Source organism: Meriones unguiculatus, chromosome X, assembly GCF_030254825.1.
Source record: "Meriones unguiculatus strain TT.TT164.6M chromosome X, Bangor_MerUng_6.1, whole genome shotgun sequence".
Lineage (NCBI taxonomy): Eukaryota > Metazoa > Chordata > Mammalia > Rodentia > Muridae > Meriones > Meriones unguiculatus.
The window spans coordinates 99,536,823-99,552,727 of NC_083369.1; the positions used below are offsets into that span (position 1 = coordinate 99,536,823).

Below are 15,905 nucleotides of genomic sequence, written 5' to 3' on the forward strand. Positions count from 1 at the left end.
CATATGACTTCTGACTCCTGGTGTGGTTTGGTGATCTTTTGGTGTCTTGAAAACTGGGAAGAACATTTTTTTCCTTCCCATCTATTGCAAGAGGAAGCTTCTCAGTGTCTGAGAAAGACACTGAACTATGAGTATAGAAGATTGGATTTTCTTTTCTTTTTTTCTTTTGGATGCAATGAGCTTTTTGATGGTTTTCAAGAGAGTAGGACTCCCTGTGCCCCTTCTGCTATTCTGGGGGGTCTGGGATGGAAACTGTGAGGGGGCTGCTCAGTGTCAAGGGCTGAATTGGCATAGAGACTCCTCAGAAGCCCAGGTTCTCTCTCTTGCTCTCATGTCCTTGCTGGGCTGGGTGGTCCAGAGCTTCTTATTCCTTGGAGGCCATGTAGGCCATGAGGTCCACCACCCTGTTACTGTAGCTGTATTCATTGTCATCCCAGGAAATGAGCTTTACAAAGTTGTAATTGAGGACAATTTCAGGCCCAGCATCAAAGGTAGAAGAGTGAGAGTCACTGTTGAAGTTGCAGGAGGCAACCTGGTCCTCAGTGTAGCCCAGGATGCTTTTTAGTGGGCCCTCAGATGCCTGTTTCACCATCTTCTTGATGTTATCGCACATGTCAGGTTTCTCCAGTAGGCATGTCAAATCCATGACAGACACGTTGGGGGTAGGAACATGGAAGGCCATGATTGTTAGCTTCCCATTCAGCTCTGGGATGACCTTGCCCATAGCTTTGGCAGCACCAGTCGATGATGTTCTGATCAGCCCCACAGCCATCAGGACACAGCTTTCCAGAGGGTCCATCCATAGTGTTCTGGGTAGTAGTGATAGCATGGAGTGTGGTCATGAGTCCTTCCATGATGCCAAAATTGTCATGGATGACCCTGACCAGAGGGTGCTAAGCAGTTGGTGGTGAAGGAAGCATTGCTGGCAATCTTGAATGAGTTATCATACTTCTGATGGTTCTCATCCATCACTAACATGGGGGCATCAGCAGAAGAGGCAGAGATGATTATCCTTTTGGCCCCACCCTTCAAGTGGGTCCTGGCCTTTTCCATGGTAATGAAAACACCAGTAAACTCCACAACTTACTCATCAGTAGCATCACCCGTTTGATGTTTGCGAGACCTCTCTCCTGAAAGATGGTCATGGCCTTGCCACTGCTGATAAACTTCCTGTTCTCAACCTTGACTGTGCCTTTCAACTTGCCATGGGTAGAGTCATACCTGAACATGTAGACCATGCAGTTGAGGTGGATGAAAGGGTCATTGATGGCAACAATCTCCACTCTGCCAGAGCTGCAGGCAGCCCTGGTAACCAGGCACCCAATATGGCCAAATCCTTTCACTCTGACCTTCACTATTGTGTCTAAGGGACAAGGCTAGCACTGAATGGAAAGATGCGGCTGTTTTGAACAGGAAGAGCAGAGCTAGGAGATTGCTTTGAAGAGTCATTTTATTGTTATGTACCTTTAGCAGAACAGTAGTATCTAGTCTTATGTTCTTGACCACTTTATCAGTTTTAGGCATTGGTTCATCTCAAGGAGTGGGCCTTAAATCTGATCAGATATTGATTTTTGTTTAGATATGTTCCCCACTTTTAAAATTGAGTTATTTGTTTTGGATATGTGGGGTTTTTTGTTGTTGTTGTTGTTGTTTTTTGAGTTCTTTTTATATTTTGGATATTCACTCTCTATAAGATGTGGAGTTAGTAACAATCTTTTCCCCTTCTATTGCCTGCCACTTTGCCCAAATGATGGTGTCCTTTGCTATATAGAAGCTTTTCAGTTCTATGACATCTCATTTATTATTTGGGCTTAGTGCCTGTGCTAACGGCGTTCTGTTCAGAAAATTGTCTCTTGTGGCAACGAATTCATGGCTACTCCCCACTTTCTCCTCAACCAGGTTCAGTGTATTAAGGTCTTTGATCCATTTGGAGTTGAGTTTCATTCTGTATGAACAGCACCATCTCTTTAAGAGACTTTTCCCCATTGTGTATTTCTGGATTCTTTATTAAAATTCAGGTGTCTTCGATGTATGGATTTACATCGGAGTCTTTAGTTTGATTCCATTGATCAACATCTCTGTTTTATGCAAATAAAATGGTGATTTTTTTTTTACTATAACTTTGTAGTATAACTTGAAATCTGCTATGGTGAAAACATTAGCAATTGTTTTACTATTCAGGAGAGAGGTGGGTTGTTTTTAGGGTCTTGGCTAAATTCTGAGAATAAATGTTCATTTGGAAAGCCTGTCTCATGCAGCGTTGACTTGAAATCACCAGTTAAAAAAACTATGCCACTGTCAAGAGTATAACAGGTGATAACAGAATACTGCAGTCCCCAGCTCAACATCAGCAAGTTTAAAAGGAGAACAGAGCTTGGGGACTCACAAGGTGCCCTTGGTGAAGGTGCAGAAGGACTTCTAGGGATGTATGGCTTACACAGAGATAAAATCAGCATCTCCTCTCTACTTTTTTAATTTTTATTTTTAAGACAGGGTATTATGTAGTAGATGGCTCTTTGAATAAAATCAGGGCTCCTAACACTGTATTTTAGTCTCAGGATTGAAATGTGAGAATGCTGATATGGTAATGTTATGAACAAAAAAATATGAAATTGGTTAAACTCTACTCCTAAAAGGCATAGGCTCCTCAGAGTCAATGACACAGGAAGTATTAGGAAAAAACAATTTGTCCCTCCATTCTAATAGTCAGTTTTCTGTTACCACAACAAGTACCTGGAAAAAATCAATTTAGCAAGAGAAAATGGATTATCTTAGACTTGCATCACTCTCTGTAGTTCAGAAAGCTTATCCATCTCTCTTACCTGTCTTGATCTGAAATATATTCCATCCTGTAAGTGTAGAACAATTTTTACTATCTAAATCCTATAGATGAAGAAAACTTAGAAATATTAAAAAAAAAAAAAAACTTTTCCCCACAGGTAGAAAAAAGACAAAGCCATATTTGCTTCTATTTCCTCTTGAGAATACAGAATGGTACCGAAATATTTTCCTTTTTCTGCTTTGTAGAGATAACCACCAACTCTATCTATCTATCTATCTATCTATCTATCTATCTATCTATCTATCTATCTATCATCTATCTATCTGTATCTGTATATTCATGCTCGGAGTAACTAGACACTATATTATAGTTAGATAACAGAGATAGACAAAAAGAGATAAACATAGTTATTTCCTGTAGGTGCATGTGTCTCCACAGAGCACAGACATTGCCCAAATTTTTCTATACAATTCTTGATAGTAAATACTTTAGGTTTTGTAGGTCTCTGTTGAATATCCTGCATTTAAATTTTTATAAAAAATTACAACTCTTGAATCCTGTAAAAATCATTACTGGCTGTCAGGCTGTACAAAGGCAGGCTGGAGACTGGGTTTGGCCTTTTGGGGACAATATTCTCATTCTTGGATGTTTTCCCACAACTAAGTGTTTTTAACAATTTACATGTCAATAGAATCATGGTATGCTTTTTTCCAACTTACAGGTTGCTTATGCATTTGATGGAATTAATATGTGTTTTTGTTATTGCACATTCAGAAACTTTTTAATGTTACCAATTTTTTGTATGCCCACTACCATGTTTAGTTCTGTGATGCAAATTGTGACAATTCCCATTATTTAAAAAGCTATAGCAGAAGACTTACTTGGATTTAAGTAAAAAAAAAAAAAAAAAAAGTTCCTGGCACAAAGTGTTTAATGTATATATGTTTGTCTATTTTTATTTTTTAAATCTTGAATATAATTTTATATTTAAAAAGATTTGTGTCTTTTTGTTTCTTTGTTTGTTTGTTTTTTGAGACAAGATGTCCTGGAATTCACAGAAATCCACCTGTTTCTGATTGGTTAGATTTGTGCATTTTAAATGATTTTTTTAGCACCTTGTCTTAATCTCAGTGCTAGGTTAGCAGTAGCAGGTGGATATCTGTAAGTTCCGTCTCTAAAAACAGAAATACAACAATAAAGATCCAAAACCAAAACTTATTTTAACCAATTACCATACCTCTTTCTCTATTTTTGCTTATTTCATAGTAATTTTTCTTTCTTACCTCTCTCCTCTTCTTTCTTTTTGTGATAAAGATAGAACCCAGAGCCTCAGTCATGCTAAACAAGTATTCTATCACAAATCCATATTCCTGCTTCTGTATGTTGTCTCTTTGGTATGTAGGTGTGTGGGAGTAGATGTGGTAAAGGGTTTTTCTGCTTGCGTGTTCATATGTGGGTGAGTACAGGACTCACCCACATATGTACAGAGGTCACAGTTCAGCTTGGGAGTCTTCCAAAAGATTTATCCAGTTTGGTTTTTGAGATAGGAGGATCTGGGGATGGTGGATTAGGCTAAGGTAGCTGACCAATGAGACCAGGGAGTCTTTGTATGTGCAAGGCTGTGATTTACAAGTGCCTGCTACCATATCCAAGTTTTTTTTTCTTGCACTCCTTTTTCCTTCCTCTCCTCCTTCCCTTTCCTTCTCTTTCTTTTATTTTATTAATTTATTTTTTATTAATTGTAATTTATTCACTTTGTATGCTAGCTATAGCTCCCTCCCTCATCCCTCCCAACTCTACCCTCCCTCCCTCTTCTCCTCCCTTGACCCTTCCCAAGTCCACCAATGGGGGAGATTCTCCTCCCCTTCCATCTGACCCTAGCCTATCAGGGCTCATAAGGACTGGCTGCATTGTCTTCCTTTGTGGTCTAGTAAAGCTGTTTCTCCCTCAGGCAGAGGTGATCAAAGAGCCAGCCACTGAATTCATTGCAGAGACAGCCCCTGTTCCCATTACTAGGGAACTTACTTGGAGACAGAACTTCCATGGACTACATCTGTGCAGAGGTTCTAAGTTATCTCCATGCATGATACTTGGTTGGAGTATCAGTCTCAGAAAAGACCCCTATGCCTAAATTTTTTGGTTCTGGTGCTCTTCTTGTGGAGTTCCTGTCTCCTCCAGTCCTTCCCTCTTTCCTTCCTTTCTTTCTTCGCTCCCTTCCCCTCTCGTTCTTTGTCTTGCTCTTTCTTTTTTTCCATTTTCTTTCTGTAGTTGCCAGGTTTTGAACTCAGGTTTCCATGTGTTTATAACTAGCATTCCCCAAACCCTTCTTACTTTATTTTGAATGACCTTCATTTCTGTTCTTATTCTCATGACTCATCCCAGTGCCCTTACTCTCTCAGGAGCCCAACATCTCATTTTTTGTTTGATATTGCCTCTGTCTTTTTGTTTGATGCAGGGCTATCAAGAAGAGATACCATGGAACAGGTAAGACCAGAACCTGTCATGCTATGAGCAACTGATCCCAATAGGGGGGCCCAAGACAAGTAGCAAGAGTTCAAGAGATATGAAGACAGGCTGAAAAATAAACCAAGTTGGTAGCTGATGCCTGAAATTTCCAACACTCAAGAGAGCAGAGGCAGGAAGATCAGAAGTTTAAGATCATCTTTGATTCTATAGTGAGTTCAAGGAAAGCCTGAGCAATATAAAACTGTCTCGAGAAACAGATATACAAACTAACAAAATCCAAAAGTATAAAACCAAAGTAAAATATCTGTAATTCTCTAGGGGTTTCAGACATGGATCTCTAGATGAATTCTATAAATTCCTGTAACTCCACTCCATATTCTTCCTTTAATTTGATTCATCAAAATAAACCTGTTCCTCCTTCCTGGGCATCCCCTTCCTCATTCTCTGTGTCACACAGCTTCCATCGAGCAAGCTGTTTAGAGTCCTAAGGACTAAGTGCTGCTTTTCTTTCTGGATCTCTTACCAACTAGGACATGAGTGTCCCAAAGTTTTTGTACCAGCCAGAGGTCAGGGGACAAAACCTAAACCAATTCAGGTAGATTCAAGAAAAGGAGGCTTCTACAGGGAATGCTGAGTGGGACTTGAAGTACACATGCTTGGGAGACTTCTTAGAGTGACTCCACTAGCAATCAGAGAGGAGGAAAGGAAGTAAGTACCACGAGAAGTGGAGTTCATGAGTGAGTGCACTTCCATACCTAGGATATAGGGCTCACTAAAGTCTTGCTCATAGAACTTTCATGGTTGTTGCTTCTGCTGCCTCTTAACACCTATTGACTTGAACTTAGTGACCGAGCACACAGCACACATGAATCTTGCCACTGATACTCCATTAGCTTACTATACTAACCTATGAAGCTAGAGACTGAATAGTTGAATAAAATTTGCTAAGAAGCCTCACATCCCTATCAACACGTCTTTTCTACCTTCTGAATCTCATGTGAATACATACAAATTAATATTCAAAAAGGTCTCTTGAAAGAGCTGAGGTTTTTTTAGCTTTTTTTTCCCCTCTATTCAGCCTCCTCAACATTCAAAAGCACTAGAATGGCAAAATGAGCAGGGCTGGTTTGCTTTGTCTACCACACACTCTTGGATGTTTGTTCCATGGTTTCATCTTGGTCTCACTGGTACATTTTGAGCTTTCTGTATATAAGGATTGAACCTTGGCCCCAATGCAATGATAGTAACAAATTGCTAACTCACCTTTGCTTTTTTAGGTTAATACCTTTCTTTGTACTCCAGCCTCTGGAGTGCTTGGAATGTATATATGTGTTATCACCACATTTGATTTGAACTATAAAAAAATAAAATAAAATAACTGTCACATGACTTCCAAGTGATTTTTAAAAAGTAAACAAATGAGAAACATTTGGAATCTTGTAATGTTATGTAACTATTTCTATTCTGATGTCCAAAACATTTTAATATCTCTAAACCCATATTTATTAATTGGTCTCTTCTATTCAGCACTCTGCCACCTCTGTCCAAACATCATTATAGGGTTTTTGCTTGTTTTTGTCTTTATAAGTTTACCTATACCATTTGGATTTATTTGTTGTGTTCAATATATGCAGATGTGGAGATCTTGTTAAAATTTAGATTTTGGTTCAATAGGTTGGGGGCTCAATTTGAGATTCTGCATTTCAGTCAAGCTCCAAAGTCATCCTATGCCATTGGTCCATAAACTTAAGTTAGGATATAGTATTTTTTAATAGTGCTATGGATTGAATTTAAGGTCCCATGCATCTTATACACCTTTACTGGAGTTAATGAATGCAAATTGGCATTCTCTAAGCATGCACACCACTGAGATCAGTATAGTCATCCAGGAAGCCACAGCTGTAATATAGCATCTAGGATGAGCACCCTGTGAGCCCAAGTTCATATGATCTGGGGATTTCTTACTTAGATGCTATGAAAAGAAGGAGGCAGATTAAGCAGTGTGTGTGTTCCTGTGTGTGTATTTATAATTTTAATTTTTTTTATTTTATGTTTACAGGTGTTTTGTCTACAGATTTGTTTATGTACCATGTGTGTGCCTGGTACTCTCAGAGGCTCTTGGACTGGAGTTGCAGATAACTGTGAGCTATGACTTATGTACTATAACTTGAACCCAGGGCCTCTGAAAGTGTAAGTAGTGTTCTTAACTGTTGAGCCATTTCTCTAACCCTATCATTCATATTTTTAGTATTTTTCTAAAGTCAAACTCTATTAATTTGACAAGAAGCTCGGTTTTCAGCTAGTTTCAGAGGCCCATGGGAACAAGGCCTGAGATATATGTGAAAAAAAAAAAAGTGGACTGAGTACTGACTGAGACAAAATTGAGAAAAGAGAAATTTCATCTTCAGTAATATCTTAGCCCCAGCCAAGGAACTACTCTCTGAGAATGGAGGCTTTGCATGGCTACTGTCTATCACTGATAAAATCTCACTAACAGTTCTGAGGTCTTTTTAAATTGATTTTTAGTTGTTGGAAATGTGTAAGTAGGACTATATTTGGCCTGGAAACTGCCAGTCTGTGGTTTCATATGGAGGGCATTAGACCTGGAATCTGAAGACATGGGCTCAGAGCCATTATTTTCTATAGCTATGAGCTCTCTGGTTAGTCAATGTCTATGGCCTTTTTCATTCTGGGAAAGGAAGAGAAGAATACCTATTCTGATTTTGCCAAAATATTTTTGTGTGCATGACATGAAAGGCCTTTAATTCAACATAGGCCAATTTTGTGGGTGGTGAATACTGCCTCTGAATATGTCAAGGATAAGAGCAAAGTTAACTACTCAGTTATCTTTGCCAATCTAAGAAAAAGTCAGAAAAAATCTTTGAAATTTTAGAGCTAAAAGACTTTCATATCTGAGCAATATGTTAGAAGTTGTGACCCAGTGACATATCCCTAGACTAAGAAATCAGAGAGAAAAAGAGAAACAGAGAGAGAGAGAAACAGAGCTTTAAAGAGACACGCTAGTCTGTTTGACTGGGAAAATAGCTCAGTTATTGGAAGTATTTACTTATTGAACAAATAAACTGGGTTTGGTCACATGGGCCTGTAATGCCAGCACTCAGCAATTAGGAGGGAGAGGCAGGAGGCTCTGATGTTCAAAGTTATCAGAAGCTACACAGAAAGTCATCCTGGGATATATGAGTCTGAATATCAAAGGGGGAGAGTTGCGGGATTGGGTAGAAGGAAAGGAAGGAGGTTGTCTCTTAAATGTGAACAGCCTTGGTCATAGTGTATTCTGAAATAGCTGTTTGTGTGAGCAGTAGGATGAAGGCTTGCTCATCTACAGAGGCTGCTCTAACTTTGAGCTGGGTGCTTACAAGTTCTTATCTCTGATGAGATGGACAATGTAATTTATAGATATGAGCATTAGCTTCAGTTGTGAAGCCTCTTGGGGACAAATCTACCTGCCAGGCAGAAACTCAGGGAAGTCACGGGCCGCAGATTTCAGTTCAGCAACTGAACTGAACGCAGTTCAAGTTGCAGCAACTATTTCCTCTCCAACAAATGCTTCAAACTCACTGTGAAGATCTAGCTTGGAAGAAATACACTAGGCCCACACTTTGACAGATAGAAAGTGGTACGGAGAATTGCATTTTCTTGAATTCATTTGTCTAATTTCCTATTGGCCTTAAGTTCTTCCCCATTTGACTATGCTTCCTTAGTAACTGACTAAGTGAGATAGATTTGAATGACCGCCATATGAAGAAGACATCTAGTGAGAAAATTTTTTTCGTGCTTTTTTTTTTTTTTTTTTTTTTTTGTAAACTCTGGAGTGTGGGGTAGAGGGTTTCTTGGATACTTTTCTGTTGCTGTGGTAAAACACCATGACCAAAGCAACTTAAAAATGGAGCATTTAATTTGGGGATAAAATTTATAGAGGGTAGTAGATTCTGTGACCATCATGTCAGGCTGCATGATACCAGTCTGGTAGGAATGGCACTGGAGAAGTAGCTGGGAGCTTACGGGTTGAGATAACAACCATGAAGCAGAGAGAGAGAGAGAGAGAGAGACAGAACTAACTAGTGATGACATGGCCTTTTGAAACCTCAAAGCCGGTCCCCCAGTGGCATATTGAATTCAGCAAGACCACACCTCCTAATCCTTTCTAAATAGTTACATCAACTGGAGACTAAGCATTTAAACATATGAAGCTATCCCAGTCATTCTTTTTCAAACTGCCACAAAGAATATGTGTGTTTCTCTGTGTGTATGTGTCTGTATGTACGTTCCTACGTTAGGCAAACACTCTCCCACTGAGTTACATCTCCAGCCCATGTGTATGTTTAAACATGTAAAAGCATTTGAATAAAACCTTATTCAGGAGTTAATAATTGTTCAAACTGGATCATGAGCACATTGGGATTCTTAATACTGTCCTCTTAAATATCTTATAAGAAGGAAAAATGAAAATTAGTTTGCGTGTTGTTACAGATGAAGTTTATGAATTCATTTCTTGCATGAGGTTTTGTTTGTTGTCATCTATTTGTGTATTAATGAATTAATTTGACACAGGGTTTCATATATACTAGAGTCATCTAAAACACACTATGTGGTAGATGACCTTGAACCTCTAATCCTCTAACCTCTACCTTCTGAGGAACCATATTACTGGGTTCCACCACTCTATGCAGTTTATGTCGTGCTTGTGGTCATATCCAAGGCTCCTTGCATGCTAGACGAGCACTCTACCAACATCTCTAAATCCACACTTTATTTTAAAAATAGTAATTGTAAACCTAGCTTTGTGGTCCATGTCTTTAATCCCAGTATTAAGGAGACAGACAGATGTATGTCTGTGAGTTCAAGCCCAGCCTAGTCTATATCACAAGTTCTGGGACAGCCAGGGCTACACAGTGAGACCCTGTCTCAAAAATTGTAATACTAATTTAATCACTAGTAATTTAAATTACCTGCAAAACTATACTTGGAATTTTATTTAATTCTTTTCTTCATTTTTTTGTTTCTTTTAGGACAGGATCGTACCTACTGTGAGAAAATGCAAAGAATAAAGAATATATAAACAGTGAAAGTTTTCCTTTAGGATTAGGAATCTAACTCTGTGGGAGAGTGTTTGCCTAGAATGCACAAAGCCCTGTGTAATATCCTCAGCACCGCTAAAATTTTATAACTTGCTGTGTGCTCTCCCCCATCTTCCAACCCTTTCTACTAGAAACAATGGTAAAAGTCAGGTGTGGTTTCCTCCAGAGCTTTCTTCATGCACACACAGGTTTATATATAATGGATGGGTTTTCAGAAGAATTGTTCTATAATGGGCCATTGGATTGTCCAGTACAGGAAACTAGGTCACAAGCCCATGGCTGGAAATGCCATAGGCCCAAGGAGGAACCCTATTGCTATTGTTTTCCTGATTGGTCATGTTGTCAATCTGTTCTCTAAATGGGTCCTCAGAATACATGGACACTCAAAAAGTATTGTTAAACTTAAAAGTTGGAGAATCTCAATTTGAACACATTAAAATTGGTGCTCTGCATTGCCTAATTTAAAAACTTATAAACCTCATGATAGCATTGTGAAGATGGGGGAATCTGAGGTTTAGTGAAGCTAATTAATCCAAACACAGTTGCTAGATCCAATGTATCTGGTTTCCATTCATCATTGACCTTTTTTCTTTACATTACTTTAAGTACCATTCTGAATATGTAACTGAATGATGATGGCCAGAGCTGAACACATTCGTTTTCAAACTTAAAAAAAAAAAAAATCTCTATTTTCTATGCCTCAGCCTTCCTGTTTATAATTGTTTTTTTCCTTCATTCTACATCTGTGTCACATGTCAAATTCCCTTTTATTATGATCAAGGTTCACCTGCACAGAAAACATCAGGAGATATAAACAAATGAAAAGCAGAGATAAAAATGACTTGACTTGTAACACTATGATGGAGCTGAATACCATGTGCATATATGTATATACATATTTTGATGTATATGTATAACTGACAGATGGAAAAGAAAGGGTTAGGGACAGAAGGAAGAATGGTGGGGGAGACATAATTTGGGGTTCTCACTGCTAGGAGTAAGTTTCAGCTTACTTCAACCACAGTAATTCAGACTGTGTCCTGGGAAGATCTTGAAGTTTGTTCCTTGTCTCCTCCATACTCTGTAGAAAGTGCTGGCCTCACCGAAAGCAAGAGTTGGGAAGACTACTCTCACTCAGGCTGCATGCTTAGAGCTGTGCCTTATATAACATATGTATCAAAAGGAGGTTTAAAAATCTAGGCTCTCTTTTGAGAATTGTAAGATAAAATGCTCTCCAGCAGAGAGAAGACCCTCAGCCCTGCTCCCATCAGCAGAAACCTAGAACGGTGGAGGTCACAGACCTGGAAATATCATTGCTTCTCAGAGTGAGATAAGATTGGCAGTGACAGAATTTGCTGTTAGTTTCCTCTGTTATTGGCTCATTTTTCATTCATTCCCTCATCCAATGAAATGTCTATTGGTTCCACTTTAGGTCAAGAGTTGTTTGAGCTAGAAAGGGAGGATAGAGCCTGAGCAAGGACCATCAGGTCCTAGGACTGCTTGAAGTGGTATGCTGTGGAAGAAATAAGCAGGGGTGGAGGTGGAGCATGGACATGTAATTAGAGTGGGGAGGCCTATTTTCTTCAACCGGTGACTACTAGACTTCCCTATGGCCGCAGACAAACAATGGCAAAGGTAGAGCAGTAGTTTATTGGGGACTCCCCTTGAATTATCAGTCCTGTAGTTCAGCACATGAAGGTAAATTGAGATACAGAAACCATATTAATAAGTATTCTTCAGTACTTCACTGAATGCCTACCTGGATCATTCCATGTACATACAGAGATCCAGACAGACAAAGACACTTGCCCAACTAAGTACTGGGTCTCAAATCCTAGCACAGATCATTTTATTTCTGTCTATTACTCTCTGTTTACACTCTTCTATCATTCTAAACAACATATCAACAGTATTTTTTATAAAAACATGGTAGAAAATAGATGTAAAACAAGGTTTGCCATATGATTCAGTGGTAGAGCCCTTGTTTAGCACTTACTATGTCCTGGGTTCAATCCTCTGTACTGTAAAAAAAATTAAAGATAAGAAAATATATGAAGGAAAACAAAACAAAAAGTAAAATTTAAAATCTCCTATAGCTGTGCCTTATACAGAGAACTTATAACACTTGGTTCATTTAGAATTATTTAAAATGTGTACTTTGTTCACATTAAAAAAAAAAAAACTGGGCAAGGTGACATGCCCTATATTCTCAGCACTTATGAGGCTGAAGCAGGATTATTGAGATTTCAGAGTTCAAGGCCAGCCTGTGTTACATAGTATGACCCAGCTTCAAAACAAAACAAACAAAATCAAAGCAAACAACTTTTTTTGCCCCTTGGATATTAATGTTATTCAGGAAGGAGTGTGGAATCTGGTTTGTTCTATCTACTTGTTTACTTAGTTCAGAATGCTATGCAAAGTTTGGATAAAATTGCCAAATCTGTATTAACCCCATTCTTTCACTGTGTTGGTTTTATTAAACTGTGACAAAATACAAGAAAATTAAAAACAAACAACAACAACAAAACTGAAAAGAAAGCAAGGTTTATCTTGACTTACAATTTGAAAGGTGGTAGATGAGTTCTGTTGCTTTCTAGCCTGTGGCTAAAGCAGTACTTCATAGTGGAAGCCTGTGATGTAGGAAAATGCTCACAGTTAAAAAGGAAGAAAAAGAAGGAACGAGTCTCTTGATATACCTTTCAAGGACAGGCTGCCACCTCTTAGTTGTAACACTAGATAGGTACAAACCTACAACACATAAGTTAACTGAGTGAAGGGTCTTGAGGAGAGGGCCCCATTGGATGTGCTCAAACCATCTTACCTCTGCTGACAAGCATTTTCTGGAATATACATAGTAACACTGACTAAGTAACTGGTCTTCTAGCATTTTATTTTGCCATAGACTATGCACAGCAGTAAGAAGATAGGCCTGGGAGGATAGTCTAGCATAGTGTGATTGCTAAACATGTGTTAGGTAGCACTGAAAAAAAAAAGAAAGAAAGAAAAGAAAGTACCGTATGATCCAGCTATACCACTACCACTTCTGGATGCCTCCCCAAAGTCAGCAAAGTATAGAGATATTTGCATGACAATGTGTATTGCAGCATGAATCTCAATGACTAAGTTGAGGAACCAAACTAGGTGTCCAAAAACAGGAATGGAGAAAGAAAATGTGGTTTATTTTTCAGCCACAAAGAATAAAATTATATTGTTGATAGGAAAATGGATGTATCTGGAAGTAATCATATTAATCAAATTAAATCAGTTTCTACAAGACAAATATCACATATTTTCTCTCTTTTGTGGGTTTCAGAGTTTACAGATACATGAAAATCATGTGTACAGATATCATGAAAGTAGAAGCAAAATTGTCTTGGGAACAAAGGGGGCTCACTGGGACAAAGAGAAAAAGATGTTTTGGGTAATAGGGGGAGTATATCAAAAGCATATTATTTGTTTTTATGACGGCAAGTGTAGTTCAATTTGTATTGGTAAAAGGAAGATGAGTCATTCTTGTCGGGTGAGTTGTTTTCTCAGAGATCTAAGTGTCAAGGTCATACCTGAAGAAGGTACAGGGGTACTGGGAGGAAAAGGAATGTGGCAGTAAGTCTGAAAAAGGGGTTACTTCGGAAAATAAGAAAACTTTTGAGACAAAGTCTGACTATGTAGCTCAGGCTTCCCTTCTAAGTGCTGGCATTACAGGGATGTGCTTTCATATTCTGCAAGAAAAAGAATTCTAAAGCAACATAGAGGAGTTTCAGGGCACTAGTGGAAGGTTCCTTAGGGTCTTAGATCAGGAATTTTCAGTAAAGTCAGTGTTACCAGATGTGGGATGCTCTGCCCTCAACAAAGTTCTTTTCTTTGCGGCTGTGGATCAATAGAGCTTTAAAGTCTAAAGTAAGAAGTCTTAGCCTACTGTATATTAATTCTCTTCAGGGGGGCCAAGAATCCCCTAAACACATATGCAAAAATCGGTGAATATGTGCATTTTCTAGAGAATAGGTTTTTACACCTCATTAGATTTTCAAAAGATTAAGAATCACTGTTAAGACCAGGCTTTAGACCAACCTGGGTTACTCAGTGAGACCCTGTGTAAAAGAAAAAACAAAACAACAACAAAACCCAAAACCAAACCTAACCAAGAAAAACTGAAAATCCAAGCACTGTTGAAATGTTTGTCCTAGAAAAGTAGCCTTCAGGAACGCCCCCTACCCCAGGTGCCCTTTCCTCTAAGCAGTACTCTCATTATCTTGTGAATTACCTTACATAGAAGTCCATTTAGGTAACTTAGCAACGAAGCTCTTTTCTTGGATTTTCAAGACAACCTGCCCCAACTTCCACCACTGATTCAGCGTAGGTCACCTCAAATATTCATCATAATTACTCCGGGGAGAGGAAATGGTATTTGTGTTTGAGAAAATGAAACAAACACTGTCAATCACCCCCAGGATAGAATGGAGATTCATGCCTTCATTTAATCAATCTCTTACCCATAGACAATGATGTTATTTCTCAGCCCTGAGAATTAGGGAGATGAAAAAACCACAATGCTTCTCACCCATATACCATCTGCACTTGCACCAGGAATATGTGAACTTGCCTTCCCCCCCCCTTCAGCAGCAGTTTTTCAGTTTTGTTTTGAAACAAGTTTTCTCTGTGTAGCCTTGGCTGTCCTAAAACTCACTCTGTGGATCAGGCTGGCTTTGAATTCATAGCTACCTACCTCAGCCTCCCGAGTGCTGGGTTTAAAGGTATGTGCTGCCGCCACCACCTGAGGTGTGTTTTAATACTTATTGTCAGTAGTATTGACAATAGAGCTTTGTTTTCCTAGCTGGGCATTTATTTTATGTATAACACCAAAGTTTATTTGTTTTTGGTTTTTCGTGACAGATTTTTGTTGTTGTTGTTCTAGACAGGGTTTCTCTGTTTAGCTTTGGCTATCCTGGACTCAATTTGCAGACCAGGCTGGCCTTGAAACTCACAGAAATCCACCTGCCTCTGCAACCCAGAGTTCTGAGATTACAGGTATGCGTGGTCTACCTAAGATATTTTATAACCTTGGGCTTTTCAGTAACATGAGAAACGGGGAATGAATTGCTTGAGCTTCTGTGCATTCTTTAGAGTTGTAAAAGGAAGAATGGGAAAAGAACCTTCCAAAACATTTTTTCTGCCTCCTCCAAGGATTCTAGATCTTTAAAATAATGCTGGAAGGATTTGGCAGCAAATAACTAAATGCAAGCAGGAATTACAAAAAACACAAATTTCAGAAAGTTCCAAAACAACAGTAATTGCATTAAAATGCACACCTTTCTAAACGTGACCCTCACCAACCCCACTTTTCATGAAGAACCCTGGAATCTCAGCATCTCCTCGTTTTCTTCCTGTGGAAGGATGCTCTTGCTTTCTGAACAAGAATCTCAGAAGCTCCTTTTTGAGAAAATCATGAGTGAGCTCCGTGGAGCACTCTACCCCTTCTCTGTGTATGAGCTCAACCCAATTGCTTTCTCAAAGCCCTCATCATTTCCAGAAAGATCATTTGAGTACTTTATCCATTTCCA

At 38.9% G+C, this 15,905-nt stretch overlaps 1 pseudogene; it reads right to left on the minus strand.

The window, feature by feature from the left end:
* Positions 1–364: 364 nt before the first annotated feature.
* Positions 365–1,986, minus strand: LOC110562726 (glyceraldehyde-3-phosphate dehydrogenase-like; annotated as a pseudogene).
* Between the last annotated feature and the right edge of the window lie 13,919 nt (positions 1,987–15,905).